This window comes from Heterocephalus glaber, unplaced genomic scaffold, assembly GCF_053883595.1.
Source record: "Heterocephalus glaber isolate CG9 unplaced genomic scaffold, H.glaber_assembly_v1.0 deba00001504, whole genome shotgun sequence".
NCBI lineage: Eukaryota > Metazoa > Chordata > Mammalia > Rodentia > Bathyergidae > Heterocephalus > Heterocephalus glaber.
The window spans coordinates 59,394,612-59,412,619 of NW_028258324.1; the positions used below are offsets into that span (position 1 = coordinate 59,394,612).

General features: G+C 42.1%; 1 protein-coding gene and 1 pseudogene across 6 annotated transcripts in view; both read left to right on the forward strand.

The window, feature by feature from the left end:
• Rubcn (rubicon autophagy regulator) overlaps positions 1 to 18,008 on the forward strand; it is a 66,769-nt gene that overhangs the window by 10,126 nt on the left and 38,635 nt on the right. The window lies entirely within an intron of this gene.
• On the forward strand, positions 8 to 18,007 carry LOC147825372 (ubiquitin-conjugating enzyme E2 D3 pseudogene; annotated as a pseudogene). The gene has a single exon (XR_015441000.1). The product of XR_015441000.1 is annotated as a ubiquitin-conjugating enzyme E2 D3 pseudogene (transcript).

Consider the following 18,008-nt stretch of genomic DNA (forward strand, 5'->3'; position numbering starts at 1 on the left):
GGTTACAAGTAGTTTAGGAAGAAGGTGAGGTAAGGATGACTGTGGGGAAGGAGTCGAGGAGGGCTTGTGGACGAAAAGCGAGTTTGTATTGGGTGGAGATTGGTGTTTGCTGCTAAGACCAGAAACTGTGTCCGTGCCCTTTTTCTTTTTCTTTTTTTTTTTTTTGGTACCAGGGATCGAACTCGGGTCCTTGCTCTTGCGCAGCAGGCGACGAAACCACTGAGCTAAATCCTCGCGGCCCCCCCCCCCGCCCCGTGCCCTTTTTCAATGCTGAGTCCCTATCAGAGTAGCAGGATCTTTGTCATTTCCTTTTTATCTCCAGACCTTTCACTTCATCCCCACAATGCAAACTGAACAAGTTCACATTTATGTGGAACTATTGTCAGGAAGCCTGAAAATTCTAGAAATTAGGTGCGCGCGCTCGTGTGTGTGTGTGTGTGTGTGTGTGTGTGTGTGTGTGGCTGAGGATGGAACCCAGGGCTTTGCACATGATAGCAAATGCTGTTCCACTGAGTTACATCTCCAGCCTCAGGACTTAAAATTTTAAAAGCTACGATGACTAAATGATCTATTGGAGTCTCTTTAGAGCTTGCTTCATTAATAACTGATCTGGGCAGGGAGGCGGTGATTTAGCTCAGTGGCACCGCACCTGCCCCGAAAGCACAAGATCCTGAGTTCGATCCCAGGTACCGAAAAAACAAAACAAAACAAAAAAACAAAAACTGATTTTAGGGCTGGGGAGTGTAGGTCAGTGGAGGAGCACTTGCCTAGCTTGCAGGAGGCTCTGGGTTCCATCCCCAGCACTTCAATAACAACAAAAAGTGGTCTTAACCTCATAAAGGCTGGGATGGGGATAGGTTATAATAGGAATGTGATTTAAAGGAGTCTTGTTTGACATTTAGAAACAATTTCAGGTACAGTCATGGTTTCAGGAGCAGCTGAGGTCCAAAAAATAGAGGAGGAATAGTTACCTCTGAGAATGTATCCTCAGGGGAGAATTGAAATGTTGTGTTAGGGTGAAGATTTTGTGGGGTTTTTTTTTTTTGGTACCAGGGATTGAACTCAGGACCATATGCTTGAGAGGCAGGAGCAGTGCCACTGAGGTAAATCCCTGGCAATTTTGTGGTTTTTAAGGGTGACACCACTTTTATGTGCACAGATATCCTGGGGCCCCTTGAACAAAACCTTGACTGACTGGATTTTGGGTTTGTGCATGAGATCATTGAATGATGTGTGTATTAAGTGAAACTGAACATCTTACTTCCCCTTTCCATAGTTCAGTTTCTGCTTATGTATATTTGGGTATTTATTCTTCCTCCAGATGTCTGTGGAATGATTCGTGTAAAAGATCCCCTGTAAATTCTAAACAAATTTTAAGGTTATTTTGATTTTCTACTACTGTTTCATATGGGTCAGGCTAGGTTCTCAGAAATACAAGTTCAATTTTTTTTCTTTTTAGCTGGATCTGCATTATTTAACATGTATTTGCCATATTGTAGGCATTGTTTTAAGAGCCTTGCAAATATTAACATATTCTCTCTTTTCAATTGTATGAGATAGGCACCATAATTAACCTCTTTTCAAATCATACTGAGATTCAAACCTAGGCAATCTGCCTTAACTCTACTTTTTTTCTTGAGACAGGGTCTCGGTATGTAGTCCAGGCTGGCCTTGAACTCACTGTAGCTTTGGGCTGGCCTCAAACTTGCCTCAAATCTGCCTCAGCCTCTGAGTGCTGGGATTACAGTCAAGTACCACCACAACTGCCTCTTAGTCTGTACTTTTAATATCTCTACTATGCTGCCTCTTAGTATGCTGGTAGTGAAAAAGAAATACATGAGATTGTGTTAAATTTGATACCATTCTGTGCCAATCACTCAGGCCAGCAGGACAACTCCCTTGCAGGCATCCTTTCCTATGACTGTCTATGCTTGTCTCTTACCCAAAGAACTTCAGTCAAAACTTAATTTTGGCAGGCTGGGGATTTAGCTCACCACCTGCTTTGCAAGTGCAAGGTCCTGAGTTCGATCTCTGGTAACAAAAAAACCCACTTAATTTTGGCAATGAGATTTTCCCTGCAAAGTCATTCATGTTGTTGTTAAAGGCCATATTCTGTTGGTGCTTGTTTAACTGAGAATGTGTTGTTCAGTGGAGCTTTGTGGTACTGATGGCCTCCTTAGCTCCAGACAGACAACGAGTAAACACATGCCTTGTGCCTGAGAATTGAGGTTTTGTGGCTGGATCACTGCAAACATTACCTTTCTGTGGCCACTACAACACCCAATTCAGAAACAGTCTTCTGTTGAGATGACATCATTTTAATTTAATTAATTTATTTTTACAGAAAAAGCAGCAGCAAAATTTAACAAAGCTTTGCTGGTGAGAAGGAAAACAGTGCAGATGCAGAATGGGGTTAAAGATTTGAAGTGTGAGCAGGGCCTAGGGTGCCTCCCACTGGGGCTTTCAGAGCATGATTGACAGGATGCTGAGTCCTGTCAGCTGTATCCACTGCACTTGTCTCCACCTGGAGGCCACTGGGCCCAGGAAAAAGGTCAGGGGTTTGGCCCTGGGATGAGTCAGGTGAGTAGAGAGTATGGCCCCAATTGTACTATCTGTATTATTCTGGTCTGAGAGACCTGGTCCCTGAAAATCTGTAAGGGCTGCTCAGGAAAGATTGTCCATCTCCTGTAGCAACTTCCAACTGAATAGGGGCACTGGCCCGACCTATGCAGAGACCAAGGAACTCTCGATCTGTCTGATCTAGGGGGCTAAGGGAGCCCAGCTCCTACTGCAAGGGTTTCTTGATAAGCTGTGGGTGCGGAGGTTGGTTTTGGTCCTCAGTGAGGCCATCACATTCATGGTTTAAGGGGTGTTAAAGAAGAAGAAGAAGAAACAAATTTGACCAAGAGATTAAGTATGCCTGGTTCAAATAGGTTATGAGAAGCATAAAAAAGTTACTGCTCTCCGGAGCCAGAAAAACAAGGTTGCATGTTCCTGTCCAGTTTGCTGAAAGACACAATTAGGAATTAGTGCCACGCAAGAAGAAATGTCTCTTAAGTCTCAAGACAAATTATTTTCAATAGTAAACGTATGGATAAACTGTGGCAAGCAAGAGAGTAGCAAAACGGGCTGGGGATTTAGCTCAGTGGTTCTGGTGCCTGCCTCGCAAGTGCAAGGTCCTGAGTTCAATCCCTGGTACCAGACAAAAGATAAAAAAGAGACTGCCTTTTGGGCCAGGGATTTAGCTCAGTGGTTCTGCCGCCTGCTTCGCAAGTGCAAGGACCCAAGTTCGATCCCCGGTACAAAAAAAAAAAAAAGTAGCAAAACTAGCTACATAAGACATGCAAGGAGGGATTCTGTTTCCATGATGGGGCTGATTTTACTTAGCAACAAAATGGGTTACTTATCTAACTCAGCAGATTGGTTGGTGTTTTCTCTTTTTTTCAGTTTTTTTGAGACAGGATCTCGCTCTGCAGTTCAGGCTGGCTTTGAACTCACTATGTAGCTCAGGCTGGCCTCGAACTTGAAGTGATCGTCCTTCCTCAGCCTCTGGAATGCCTGTCACTATGCCCAGCTGGTTGGTGTTTTCTTTTCTGAAAAGAAACTTGAGGCCATCTATTGGTTCACAGGTGTACAAAGTTTGTGGTCTGTTTCCTGGTGCCTCAAGTGGCTTGGGTTTTACCCTGGAGAGGTAAATCTAACAAGTATTGAGAGCTAGGATCCATGGGGACAGAAAAGAAGGCATCGTTGAGATCAAGGACAGAAACCAGTTCATGTCTCCCTGGATTTGTGCAAGGAGGGTGAATGGATCTGCTAGTAGTGTGAATAGCCACCTCATTGATGATTCCGAGATCTTGCACAAGGCAACATTTTCCCAATGGCTTGACCATTGTTGGTAAAATTGGTTTGTTGTACAGGGACTGGTATGACACCAGCAGCCCTGTAGCTAAAAATTTATCAATTATGGGATTTACCCCCACCTACTTCTCTTTTAACTGATTTATGTCGAAGACTGCAATTTTTAAAATTTTTTGCACAAAATTCACATATGTTACGTAGAAACATTCAAGGAACAAGAATTTGAAGACAAAAAATTTTATTATGTTCCATTGTTATGGATGTTCCAAAAATGGAACACTGAGCCTTGTGTGAGGACATAGTTTAGGGTCCTTCAGCTGAATGATTACTGGATGGCCTTGACAGCCCTCCTTGGGGTGCCATCATACCATCCATGGGGATCAACTTGCAGAGAATCAGGGCCAATGGAGCCAAGCTGGCTGGGTCCCTGGCAATTAGGACAAGAGGTGTCAGAATTTAAATGGTAGAGTGGCCTTGAGGAGGAAGAGTATATCTCTTCTGATTACTGGTATGGGGCACTTTGGTATTACCATGGAGGCAGGAAAAGGAAATCTCTCAATTGACAGTTGAGAGTGGGAGTAGAGAAAACTTACAGTTAATTCATTCAGGACTCACAACAGCTGGGGAATGGGATGATAAGTCACCCCAATAACAAGTTAGAATTCAGTAAGTTGCCCCCATATTGTAAAGAAGTACAATGTTTGCCTGCTGCATCCACAGTTCCCTGAGCCTATGGTAAGGTGATGGGGATATCCTTGTGCTGGGGCCACACAGCCCACCTTGGGCACTGTCATTCCCTGGCCACTATGGTGGTGGATGACCTCATCCCCTCCTAGGAACAATGGCAGTCCCTCCTTCAATCCAGGGGTCCTCATCTATGTTCATATAGGCCCGGCAAGGACTAGGCACTTTTGGGGGGCACTCCTTTGCCCAGTGCCTTTGCCCTGTGCCCTGGTTGCTTGCACTTGAAGCGTTCAGAGTTGCTTCCATCACTCTTTGGATTAACTGGGTTCCCCTTGGTGCTGTAGGCTTTATTGTGAGCCTTTATTAAGGCCGGGATAGCTTTAGCCTGCTTTTTTTCCTTACTCAACTCCCCTTTTTCCTCTACTGCATCACAGTTGTTACAGATCATGTAAACCACATCAACCAATTGACATATTCCAGCTTGTGGACCCTGTTGGAATTTGTGGAGTCCTCCTGTTATCTGGAGCTGATTAGCTAATAAAATACTGCCTCATGATAATTTGGCCCACTGTAGACTCCAGGTTTAAATTAGTGTATTTATGGGGCACCACTTCAAACCAGTGCAGGAAAGCAGCTGGATTTTCATCAGAGCCCTGATTGATAGTCCTGAGCTTATCATAGTTTACAAGCTTGGGCATGCCCTGGTGCATATCTGCTAAGATGGACAGTAAGAATAACTTCCTTTTGCTTTCTCCACTCCCCAGTTTATAATCCCACCCAGGCCCTTGTTGGGGCTCAAGTAATGCATCAGTTGGCTAGTTATCATTGGGTACAGCTGCGAAGACTTCTACATTGGCCTATCTTGCAGCTCTTATAATCCGTTCTTCTATCTATTGCTGTGTAGCAAGAAACCAGGATGAACTGAACATCTTGCCGGGTCAGATCAAAAGCCATTGTCAGTATGGAATCTGGGGGCAAACTCTTCAGGGTCCTCAGAGAATCACCCAGTTTCTCTTTCCATCCCTGAATATCCATGACTGGAAAAGTGACTCAGACACTACCATCTACACCTGACACTTCTCGAAGGGGTAGAATAGTAGCAGGCTTAGGTGTTGAGTTCCCTGAGTCTGGGGCCTTATACTAGGCAGACCTGGACCTAGCCTAGGGTGGGCTCAGGGGGTGGTCTTTATTAACTGGGGGCACTGATGGTGCAAGTTGCTAAGATAGCCTGTGTGGGATCAAATATATCTCAGTGGCTGAGGCAATCCCTGTGAGAGTCGAGGTCTCCATGGTCTTCATGCCTCTTTTTTACCTCCTGGCTGCTGTTGCCAAGAATGTTACCATGAGGAATAGAGTCCAGGACAAGTTTCCAAGTTTTTGTGCACAACAAATAAAACATTGGCTGTTGCACACAACGCTGTGAAAAGAGCACCTTAATTTAATAAAGCTGAAATAGGAAGGTGTGCTCCCTTGGCCCATGACCTGCCCCCAACCCTTGCCTGCCCAGCGCGACCTCCAGTCAGCATAGTCAAAGGGCCATGTCTGAGCCTCTGGGAGCCAAGGACCATCCAGATGAGGCAGGACCGAGCACAGGCGGACTCCAAGGGCCGGGACAGCACGGACCATGGCACTGAAGCAGACTAATAAGGAACTTAGTAGTTTGCCCTGTGACCCTCCAGCACAATGTCCTGCAGGCCCAGTTGGGGATGACATGTTCCATTGGCAAGCGACAATTATGGGACCTAATTAGAGTCCATATTGAGATGGTATATTCTTTTTGACAATTCATTTTCCTACAGACTATGCTTTCAAACCACCTAAGGCTGCATTTACAACAAGAATTTATCATCCAAATATTAACAGTAATGGCAGCATTTGTCTCGATATCCTAAGATCACAGTGGCCTCCTGCTGTAACTATTTCTAAAATTCTTTTATCCATTTGTTCACTGCTATGTGATCCAAACCCAGATGACCCCCTAGTGCCAGAGATTGCAGGGATCTATAAAACAAACAGACGAGTACAACAGAATATCTCAAGAATGGACTCAGAAGTGTGCCATGTGATGCTACCTTAAAATCAGAATAACCTGCATTATAGCTGGAATAAACTTTAAATTACTGTTCCTTTTTTGATTTTCTTATCCGGCTGCTCCCCTATCAGACCTCATCTTTTTAAATTTTATCTTTTGTTTACCTCCCTCCATTCACTTGCTCATCTGAGAAGACTTGTCCAGCTTTGGACAATAACTGCTTTTAGAAACTAAAGTAGTTACAAGAGAACAGTTGCCCAAGATTTAGAATTTTTTTAAAAAATGGAGCATGTGTATTGTGTGGCCAATGTCTTCACTCTAACTTGGTTATAAGACTCAACCATTCCTCACAGCTCTAATTGCTGAAGAAGCCACCTGAGGGGAGGAGATGGATGCTCAGTTGTCACGGCAAGGAAGCAGCATTATTCTAGCAGCATCCATTCTTGTTAAGCCTTCCACTGTTAGAGATTTGAGGTTAAGTGATATACTTTATGTTCCTAACTGATGGTGGCTGGAGAATTGGTATTGAATTTATAGCATCAGCAGAACAGAAAATGTGATGTATTTTATGCATGTCAATAAAGGAATGACCTGTTCTTGTTCTATAGAGAATGGAAATTGGAATACACCCTTTGTATTCCAAAATAGGGTCTTAAAACATTTTGTAATTTTCATTTAAATTGTTAGGAGGCTTGGAGCTATTAGTTAATCTATCTTCCAATACACTGTTTAATATAGCACTGAGCAAATGATGCAAGTTGTCAATGGATGAATGATCAACTAATAGCTCTGCTAGTAATTGATTTATTTTTCTTCAATAAAGTTGCATAAACCAATGAAAAAAAATTGGAAGGTGTGCTCAGAGATAGCAGGTTCATGCCAGTAGAAAGGGAAATGGCATGAGCAGAAGGGAAGAATGGCATGGGAGAGAAGGAAAAATGGCCTACTTTGGTTTTTTTGAGACAAGTTCTCGCTGTATAGTTACGGCTGGCCTCAAATCACCATGTAGCCCAGGCTGGCCTCAGACTCGTGGTGATCCTCCTACTTCACCCTCTGGAGTGCTAGATTACAAGTGTGTGCCACCACTCTTAGCTGAGATGGCATCATTTTTAAGCATGAATGATACAGTTTTTCCATATATTTTTTGAAAGCAGTAAATACAGTGAAATGTGCGTAAGTTTTAAAGTCAGATAGACCTGCATTTGAATCCTAGTTTCTCTACTTGTCATGGTTAGGTTACTTATCCTTTTAGAATGGGAATAATGCCTTCCAACCTGGGCCATGTGAGAATTCGATAGAACAATGTGCACAAATCTGATAGGGTGCCTGGGATGTACTAAGTGCATAGGCTTATCTACTTCCATCCACTCTCCAGTTTTCTTGAAACATGGTAGGTTTTTGCTCCCCGGGTTACTATTGGCAGTGATGGACCCTGGGATGTTGACCTAGCTTTTTTTTTTTTTTTTTTGGGTACCGGGGATCAAACTCAGGACCTTGCACTTGTGAGGCAGGCGCCGTGTCCCTGAGCTAAATCCCCGGCCCAACCTAGCTTTTAACTTTACCCAAGGAGTGTAGTTACATCAGAGTGTTGTTTTCCGTATAGCTGACTAGCTTCTACCAAAATGCCATAGTGCTAAGGTATGATATTTAACTTTCCCCAGAGTGTCCTAAATGCCAGTTTGGAGGTAAAAGAGCTAACCATTTGAAGGAGTGGTCTGTCTCTCATTGCTTTGCCACCCTGAACTGCCTTTGGCTGTGGAGTTTGCATCTGGGCTCAGAATTTACATGTATTCCTCTTTTCCTACTACAGTCATCTAGATAAAGTCAGAATTTAAGTAGCAAGACACTTTTTTGTATCTGAGCTGAGGTCGTTCAGCCGGCCAAAGCCTTCTCCTCTGCTCCCTGTCTCAGTTACTAATATTTTTCCACTCAATCAACCAAGCCAGGACCTCAGTGAAATTTGATATTTCCCTCTCTACTTCCCATAATCAGGCAGTCAGTAGGTTCTGTGAATTCTCTTCCTCTTTTTTCTCCTGAAGCCTTCTTTTTTTCTCCATTTGTACAATACATTGTTTGTATCTCTCCAAATCCAAAGCATAGCATTGCTTCAGGGATGGCCACATCTAGGTGCTCACAGTTAAGTATTTGTCCCTGTCTCTGCTTCCTGATGTGTTGGTTTCATTCTCAGGCAGACTTAATATAGCAAACCAAAAAGAAAAGAAGAGAAAACCTTGGGGGCCAGCTTTTTTTGTACTGCTTTAAGTTGTTTCCCATTCCTGTGATGAAAGTATGGAAGATGCTGTTGGGTCAGGCCTGTTATGTGTGCAGCGCAAGATGGTCGCTGGATCCTAGGATCATTGGAGACCTTGGTCTTATAGTCTAGAATGAGTGGTAGAGTGGTTCCCCTGGGGAAAATCAGAGTTCTGTCACCAAAATCAAGGGCCATGAATTCTTGCAACTATAAGCAGTAAATTCAAGCCTGGTGTGGTGGTGCATGCCTGTAATCCCAGCACTTGGGAGGCTGAGACAGGATGATCGCTGTGAGCTAGAGGCCAGCCTGGGCTACATAGCGAGACCCTGTCTCAAAAAAACTAAAAAAACCCCTGTCTCATAAAAAGAAAAAGAAACAATTATTCTAGTATTTTGCTCAGGGATGTTCATTGGTTTTCCCATTGGAAACAGAATACAGTCAGAGCTCCTCATCCTAGTATTCAGTCTGCATAGTCCTCCCTAAGAAGCTCCTAGTTATAGAATCATGACATCATCCTTGCCTTTTGCGTTCTTGATTCTGTGCACTCCCTGCAACATCCTCCTCTGCCTGGAGAGCTGAGTCACCCTTTTAAGTGACACTCCTTGAGAAGGCATCCCTGGCCTGTCCTTACCATCTCCCTATTGAGGCATTGCTCATGTCATAGCTATTGTAGTTATATGACTGCCTATTTCCCACATTACATCCTTAATTGCCTGGGAGATGGGGATTCTTTGTCTTTAACCACTGTAACCCCAGTGCCTTAACACATTGCTTGATGTGGAGTTGGTGTTCAATGAATATTTATTCAAAGAATGAAAACACTTACCAACTGTGGTGGTGCATCACTGTAATCCAAGCACTTGGGAGGCTGAGGCAGTTCAGGGCCATCCTGGGATATTTGATGACACCTTGTCTCAAAAAAGTAAAAAAAAAAAAAAAAAAAAAAAATGTAAAAATAAAGGGCCTGGGATTTAGCTCAGTGATTTGGCCGCCTGCTGCGTAAGCACAACAACCTGAGTTCGATCCCCAGAACCAAAAAAAAAAAAAAGCCCCATTAACAACAGTTTGGTTGTGCCTCTTACAGTTGGGCAGGTGCCATGGGTACATTTGCTATTGGCAGGGCCTCTTTTTTTTCCCCTTCTCTTCATTCATTTTCATTATTTCCACATTTATTTCATTTCCTATTTTTATTCCTTTCTTTCCATTTTCTCTGTGTGCTGCGGGTTGACACTTTATATAGAACAAGTAACAAAGCAGGATGATCACATGATTTTTGTTTTGTTTTGTTTTTTTGGTACCGGGGATTGAACTTGGGACCTTGTGCTTGTGAGGCAGGTGGTGGAACCATTGAGCTAACCATTGAGCTACCCCCAGCCCAATCACATGATTTTTGAGCTGTCCAATAGTGATAGTTCAATTATTAGGACCAAAAAAGCCCAGAATTGTAGCCTTGAACCTTTGAGAAAAGCTGCTATTGTTAGAACCCAGGGTGGGGAGGGTAAATAAGCTAACTGCTGAACCCTAGCCTGAGCTTTTACCGTGTTCTTTCTCCCCATAGTGGTTTCTATTTCTTATTGCTTTATCACTTCTATGAGGTGGATGTTTTCTTTTTCTTTTTTTTTTGGTACCGAGGACTCAAACTCGGGTCCTTGCGCTTGCGCAGCAGGCAACGAAACTACTGAGCTAAATCCCCGGCCCCTTTTCTTCTTCTTTTAAAAAAACCTTTCACAAGTTTCACCAGCCTGTCTGGGTGATTATAGTCCAGAAGTGCCCAATATGATTGTTACTAGCCACAGGGGAATTTAAATTCCAAGTTTTAAGTATTATTAGGAGGAATGGGACATGGACAGTTGTGCTATGGGGGGATTTAACCAAGAAATCTCAATGGGTCAGATTATTTAGATCCTCTTGAGAGGAGGCTGCACTAGGGCCCTAGGAATTAAGTTTAAATTAATTAAAATCGAATCAGATTTAAAATTTCAGTTCCTTAGTCATGCCGTTCTGATTTAGTTTTCTGTTTTGTTTTGTTTTTTCCCGAGCTGGGGATTGAACCGAGGGCCTTGGATGTGCCAGGCAAGCATAGTAACCACAGAGCTGCACCCTCAGCTCCAGAATTGAGGTTCTTCAAAGTCTCAGTGGCTGGTGGCTGCCATGCCAGACAATGCAGATAGAGAGCACCCAGCATCAGAGAAGTTCAGTTCTGCAGTGCTGCTATAGACATTAATCTGTATTTTTCTGGAAACAGCTATCCCAACATGCTTACATATTTTTAGGTCCTCTGGCTCAGCCTCACTGGAGTTTAATATACACTTGATTGGTGTGAGGGAAGGTTATTAAAGGAAATTCAAAATTGTAGTAACTAAATCGAGAGTTGGCAAATTATTTTAGAATGTCTGTGGGATAGGTGGGAATGATGGTGCATGCCTATAATCCCAGCACTTGGAAGGCTGAGACCGGAGGATCACTGGGAGTTTGAGGCCAGCCTGGGCTATGTTGCAAGATCCTGTCTCATAAAAGAAAAAAAAACAAAAATAAAGATTGTGAAACTCATAGCACCCTGTGAAAGAGACGATTAATTCTTGACTAGATAATAGGTAGTAGAATGCCATCATTTCTAAAGACTTTGTCATCATACGAGCTTTCTTATTTGGTTGTATTTGAAAAGAAAGCTGGAGTAACCTGTATTATTCAGATTTCCATCTTTATGACAACTTACCTGAGACAGTCAACATATAAGGAGCAAAGAGCAGGCATGGTGGTGCATGCCTGTGACCCCAGAACTCTGGGAGACTGATGCAGGAGGCTTGCAAGTTTGAGCCCAGCCTGGGCAATTTAGCAACTTAGTGAGACCCTGTCTCAAAATAAGAAAATAAAGGGCTGGGATGTCACTCAGTGTGAAGGCTTTGGGTTCCATCCCCAGTGATGCCCTTCCCTCAGAAAAACAAAATGGAAGGAAAGATTTATTTTGGCTCACGGTTCCGTCCATGGTCCCTTGGCCTTGTCACTTTGGGACCGTGTGTGATAGACCAGCATGGCAGAAAGCTCTTGGAGCAGAGCTGTTTAGTTCATGGTGGAAAAGGAAGTAAAAGAAGAAAGAGGAGGGGCCAGGGTCCTAGGACCCCCTTCAGAGGCAGGACCCCAGTGACCTTGATTTTTCCTCTAGGCCACATCTCCTCAGGGCCTGCGCCTCCCCCACATGACATCAGCTGGGTACTAGGCCTTTGAAACAAGGTCCTTGGAGGATATTGAAGATCCAAAGCACAATACAGCCAAATGCTGTTCTCTACCTTACTTCAAGGCCATGGTGTTCTTTCTGCTTCCTCAAGAATCCTTTAAAAGAGAGTTTTACAACATGGAGATTTCATCTTTCCAGAAAGAATGGCCATCATCAAGAAATCAAATACTGGTGAGGTTGTGGGGAAAAGGAACCTTTCTCCATTGCTAGTAGGAATGTAAACTAGAGCAAATACTACAGAAATCAGTATGGAGATTCCTCAAGAGCTAAAAATAGAAATTCCATTCATCACAGCTATTCCCCTTCTAGGTATCTTCCCAAAGGAGTTAAAAACATCGTATTACAGTGATCCATGAAGTGTATTTATAGCAGCACAATTCATAACAGTTAAATCTTGGAAGTGCCCTATATGTCCATCAACAGGTGAATGGATAAAGAAAATGTGGTGTTTACGCACAATGGAGTACTACACTGACATAAAGAAGCATAAAGAGCCATTTGTAGGAGATTGGGTGCCCCTTGAGACCATAATGTTAAATGAAGTAAATCAGACACATGAGCTTAAACATGGCATGGTTTCTCTTCTATGAGAAATTGAAGGTATAAAGAACAAAATAAAAGAATGATAATAGGAAACAAAGAGATAATACTTTTGCAAAAGAGAAGGGGATGGAGAGATGGAAGGAAGGGGACGTAAGAAAGAACTAAGATGTGTTATGTGCACGCACCAACTCCCCATAAGGAATGTGATCATTAGTACTCCGAACATGGACTAATGAAAATAAAAATTGAAAAAAATAAGAGAATTTAAAATTTTTTCGAGGGCTTTATTTTCTTTTTTCTATCTGTTCAGTTTTTTAATCTATGGTCATATTGCTTGCTGACCACATAATATGGTCTATACCATTCCTGTTTTAGAGGATTTCTTGACATTTTTGTGTATGTACCTTTGTGTGAGGCCAGTTTCTGTGAATATTCTAGAGGTGCTTTTCAATAATGTTTTATAGGATATTGCTTTTCAGATGTAATAGGTCAACTTTATTAATTACATAGGTATCATTTAGCTCTTCTAATATTTTTTTTTGTTTTCATGATTTGAATGTTAAACCCCATTGTTTTTTCCTTTCCATTTTTACTTTTCTATTTATTTATTCTATACTTTTTGCAGGTTTTTGTTTGTTTTTGAGGTGTACTAGGGATTGAGTCCATGGCCCTGCACTAAGCTACATACTCAGACCTTTTTATTTTTTGTTTGACACAGAATCTCACTGAGTTACCCAGGCCGGCCTCATGTGCAGTCCTTTCCAAGCCTCCTGCATAGCCGTGATTACAGGCGGTTGCTCCTGTGCCTGGGTTATTTTCCATTTTGTTTGATTGGTATATGTGGATTATATAGAATGTTTTATGTATTTTGAAGCCATGTTATTAGACTATGTCCTCATTATTCTGTCTTTGTCTTTTGAAATGATTCCTGCCTTGAATATAACCTTGATATTAACATCATAGTTTCGTGCTGTTTTTCTTTGATGGACTCTTGTTTAAATGGTTGAGGAGTGGCTATAGGTATAGTCCAATGAAAGAGTGCTTGTGTAGCATGAGTGAGGGCCTGTGCTTGATCCTAGCATCACACACAAAAGGTTAAGTTTATTCCATTGATTTATTTTTACCTCACACCTGTTGTTGTTATTATTGCCCGGGCTCCAAATTTGCCTTCCTCCTGCCTCAGCCTCCTGAGTGCTGGGATTACAGGCATGTGCCACTACACTTGTTTATTATCTTTTAAAAATTATTTTTGTAATTTTTTTGCTGTTTCCTTCCTTTAGCAATTTTTATTTTTAATTTTTATTTATTTTTTTTGGTACCAGGGATCGAACTTGGACCTTGCACTTGCAAGGCAGGTGGTGGAACCACTGAACTAAATTCCCGGCCCCGCTTAGCAATTTTTAATGTAGTTTGGTTTTAGTTCTAATAATAGTTACCTTTTACTTTCAAGTATTAAAACTGAAGACTGAAACATCAGTTTTCCTTCTGTGGTTTTGCTGCTGAAGTGGCTTTGTATGCCTCCTTTATCTTGTTTCTGAAGCATTCTGCCATCCAGACAATATATACAGTAAAGTGATTGGCTTTTTTACATGCTGCATGAAATCAGTCTTATTATTATGCAGTCAAACCTTTACCATTTATCAAGCAGATCTGAGTCCCTGCCAAGGACAAGGCACATCCAGTATTGAGGAAGTCTTTGCTGCTTCAGTGAAGGTGCTGGTAGCATAAACAGAGCCTTGGAGTTTGCTCACCTAGAGGCATTTGATCTTTGTTTAAGTGGAGTTGAGTCTCAGGTTGTGGAGTGCTGTGAGAGAACAGTGATGTCGCAGACTATCTGATCTCACAGAATTTTTGGCAGTACTTTCTCTGCAATAGAATAAGTAAGGAGGTTTATTGTAAGTGCCCTTCCTGATTTAGTTAGATTCATGAGGTTGATACAATGGAGTTCAAAGGGCAAAAAGGTCAGAGAAGAGGAAAATACTATTCCCTGCTCCGTGATGATGCTTTCTGTAGACTGTCAGTTATACTTTACCCTGAGAAGCAGTTGTTATTTCCATTTTACAAGGGAACTGAAACTAAAGAATGCACATCTAATTTATAGAGAGCTAAGAGTCATTTGACTGTGATGTTTATTCTTTTTTTTTGGTACTGGGCATCGAACTCGGGTCCTTGCGCTTGCGCAGCAAGCAGCAAAACCACTGAGCTAAATCCCCGGCCCTGTGGTGGTTATTCTTTTCCCACTGCATGCCATTTTTTCTTGCTACTTTTTATTAAAAAAAAAAAAAAAAAAAAAAAGGAAATAGAAAAAACCCACGGCTCCTCTCCTTAAGGAAACAAGACATGCCATTAATGAACAATTTTCATAGTATGAGGAGGACGGACATTGACAGCATGGGTGTAGGGTTCTGAGAGAGGGATTCACAATGGGACAGGTCTGCAGGGACAGAGTCACAGGAGGAGGAGTGAAGCTGCCATGGGCGTCACAGAGCCAGGTAGTAGACTCGGTTCACATCGAGGAACACTGGGCAGGAAAGTTGGTGTTTTGACTGGGGCCAGATGATGGAGAATATTTGAATCTGTACTGAGAAGTCTGCATGTCCTCTGTGGCTAGTGTAATTCTTGGATAAGGAATTCTCCCACCCTTTGTTAACTCTGCTCATTGTTGAAATACAGTAAACTCAGTGTCACCTAAATTCACTGTGCTGGTGAGGCACATTTCTTAGGCAGCGTGCCTGTGTGTCCTCCTTATCTCCTGCTGGGTATGAAGAGTCCACTGTGTGCCGTTAGGGGGCAGCACCTGGCAGTGGTTAGGTGCCCCTGGGTGTCCCGGAGCCAAGAGACTCCATCATGAAGTCAAGGATGTTTTTTCTGTGATGATATTATTCATTTAAAAAGCAGCATAAATAAACTGTATATCTACAAGTTAAATACTATAAAATTGAAAAATAGCCAGATAAGAAGAAATATTAAACACAAATTAAGTGTGGAAGTCTCGCTACCTCAGTATTACCAATAATTATTCTTTTTCATTATGTTTTTCTCTTTCTTGAAGAGGAACCCATTACTTCTTTCCAGGAAGTGCTTTCTGGCACTTCAAGTCCCAGAGGCTTGCCTGACCGCAGGCTTTCAGCATATGAAGCTCTTGACATGTCGGCATTTAAAAACTCTTGTATGGCGCTTTCCAGTTTCTTGTTTGAGCATTGCTGCTTTATTAACAGTTCCCCTTTTCTCTACATTGGCCTCCTCTCACCAGAGGTAACCACAATGAGTGTATTTTTTTTTTCAGAATTTTTATGTTGAGATCATAAAGGTAACTTTATATTTGTTTTTAATACTTCAATGTGCTATTTAACCTTAGAAGCTGTTTAATCAAAAATTTCAGTCCTTTTATGCGTGTGGAATTTCATTGTGTGGTTATCATATCTCTCTCCCCTATTTCAGGCAGCAAATCATTACTTGACTGGTACAACCTGACCTTCAGCTGTGATCTCAGATAATACTTGACCTGTTCTAGATTCCTGGCACCGTGTGGGAGGTTATGGCAATAAACCGGAACTGTTTCCTTTTTCTACTAAGGAGAGCATCTGGTGGTGAATAATTCACCAAATATATTTCTCACATTGACCCTCATGCATAGTACTTTCACTTATTTATGTATTTAAGTTATTTTTAGTGATTAGTTATTTTTAACTATATGGTGAACAACTTAAAAAAATTTGTAGCCTTTATTCTTTTTTTTTTTTTGTAGCCTTTATTCTTGAGTGTCACTTCTTATTGTGATTTGGAAAGCTTAACACTGAGTTAGCATTTATGAAAACTGAGTTATATAAGCAATTCCTCCTTACATAAAGGAGGAATGAAGTCAGAATCTTCCCAGAAGAAAATAGGTGGGCTTTATTCTGAGATAGGCTTCCTTGTGAGTGATGAAAATGATTCACGTGGCGATGGGATTTATGCTGTCTCCCGCCATCAAGTCACTTCCTCCTTGGCAGGGTAAGGGCCTTAGGAAGACATGCTTTTAATTTAAGATGAACCAAGGGGTCGGCTGGGGATTTAGCTCAGTGGTTCCGCCACCTGCCTCACAAGCACAAGGTCCCAAGTTCAATCCCCCGTACCCCCCCAAAAAAAAAGATGAAAAAGGGGGACCATTATGTGCAAAAGTGTCTCTCCTAAGAGCTCCTCTTAGCCTAAATATCCTTCAGAGGCTTCAAATGTGCCCAGGGAAAGGTTACATGTGCGTGCAGGGTAAGGCCATCCACAGAATTGTGACCAGACATTCGTAATCTTGGCAAATTGTCCTCATTTGCTGAAAATGTGAAAGAATAGGACAGAGATACATGATCTATTCTCCATAATCTGTTTACTTGCATCTAGGATTCAGGGAGGAATGGATTAATCCAAGCACTGTCGATGGGCTTCGGTTGAATTGAGTATCTTTTGTTTTTGGTACCGGGGATCGAACTTGGGTCCTTGTGCTTGGAAGGCAGGCGGTGGAACAAGTGAACCAAATCCCCAGCCCCCTGAATTGAGTATCTTAACTCTCTGACAGTGATCAGTGTTCCAATAGGACAGAGAATCTGAAAATGGTGAAGACACGAACAGATTCCCTATGTAAATCAATTTTTAATTTTCATTTTTATTAGTACATATTTGCAGTACATAATGATTACATTCATGGTGGGGAGTTGGTACAGGTACATAACACATTTCAATTTTTTTTCATCCCCTTAAGTTTTTTAAAAAGGTCTCCTTTTCTTCTATATGGGCATATACCAAATATAGACTCTTTGGTGTGTATTGTCGAATAAGAGCCACATTCTTTTGTAGCTTTGGGATCTCAGAGACACTTTATCATGGGGAGAAGAAGTTATTAGATCTGATGCCCAAAGTTTCTAGGATTCCAGTGTTCTTTGTATAATTTTGGAAGCAAAGCCCTGGAATGATAGGGTGTTTGATGTCTGCTTTTGTAATTTATCCTCAGACAGTGAACATTATAAGGTAAATATAGGATACATCACACCACAGATATGCAGCGTCACCTGTTGAACCAGACTGGCTCTAAGTCCAGAAAGACTTGCCGGTAGCCTTTTGAAATGTGCACCGTGGCAGTGCTCTAGACCAGAGCGTTAGCCCTGACGACATGTAGGAGTTGCAGAACCATTGAGCAAAAGTTAGCAGAGTTGACCCCTATGATGGCAGTTTCTCGCAGTATGATAATAAATGACACTGTGGTGACCACCTTGTTCCCATGGACCACCTTGTTCCCATGTGGATTGTAGTTGTCTTCTGATGCCTCCCAGATCTGGCATAGAAATAGAGCAAGAGAAGTCTGTTGCCTCTGATGTTAAATGAAATAGGGTTATGAATACTTGATGTCTCCAAATTCAAATGCATTCTTTGTTTTT